Raw genomic sequence first — 1,188 nt, forward strand, 5'->3', positions numbered from 1 at the left:
CCCGCCAGGGAAGATGCTGAAAGCAGCAACTCTCACCTCCTTAGCTGCGCTCCCACCTGACGCACCTGGCCTTTTCCAAAGGCGTTCCAGCTTATGCACTAAGTGTGGCCGCCTTCTTGATACAGGAACCTGTTGCTCTTTAAAAGGAGACTCAATTCAATACCGTCAGGTCCTTTAGGCCAAGAGATATCCGTATAGATAAAGCTCCAAGGAGCTCAAGCTTTTAACATAATTGCTTCTAAAAATACCTTTTGGAGAGGCATGCTGACGTTCCATATAATACCTCCACACGGACCCCAAGAACAAGCTGTAGCCGAATCCTCCTCAAACCCTGTCATATTACGATGCTCCTTAATTCAATACCATCAGGTCCTTTAGGCCAAGAGATATCCGTATAGATAAAGCTCCAAGGAGCTCAAGCTTTTAACATAATTGCTTCTAAAAATACCTTTTGGAGAGGCATGCTGACGTTCCATATAATACCTCCACACGGACCCCAAGAACAAGCTGTAGCCGAATCCTCCTCAAACCCTGTCATATTACGATGCTCTGTCTCTTGTTCTGGTTCTTCCTCCTGGATTCTGTAATGCATCGCTATAGCTTAGGCAAAGGAGCCTATTTTGTCAACCAAGACTTCTGGCCTGTTGCTCCCCTTCACACAACCTGTCAGCTCTTCAGCACTGTTTACTCTTTTGTCCTGGGGGGGACATTAACTCATCTTTCTGGAGCAGCCAAGCACTGCCTCTTCCTAGATGAAAGCGCTGTTGTTTGCTGTAGGAAAGAAAATGCACAGGAGACCTCAGGAGCTAATGTCAATATTAGGAGCTTAAAGACCTGTAAGTAAACAAGGGGGCCGGGGGTTTCCATGGGTGTGTTTGCTCTGAGTTGCTTGCTCTGAGGTATTCCTACCTTTGTGTTTGCTGAGGAATCTTTGCTATTTTCTGAAAAACAAGCCACGAAAGTGGCTCTAAGTTTTTAAAAGCATAATTATTTGAGTAAAGCTATTTCTATGGATGAGATGTGTTTTCAGTCGTAAACGAGAACAAACAAAGTGAGGATTAAGAACACGGAGCACGCCCTGGCCGGGTAGCTCAGCTGGTTAGAACATCGTCCGGTCAGGGCACATACAAGAAGCCACCAATGAGTGCATAAATGAGTGGAACAACAAACCGATGTTTCTCTCTCTTT

Source organism: Myotis brandtii, unplaced genomic scaffold, assembly GCF_000412655.1.
Source record: "Myotis brandtii unplaced genomic scaffold, ASM41265v1 scaffold34, whole genome shotgun sequence".
NCBI classification, from domain to species: Eukaryota; Metazoa; Chordata; class Mammalia; order Chiroptera; family Vespertilionidae; genus Myotis; species Myotis brandtii.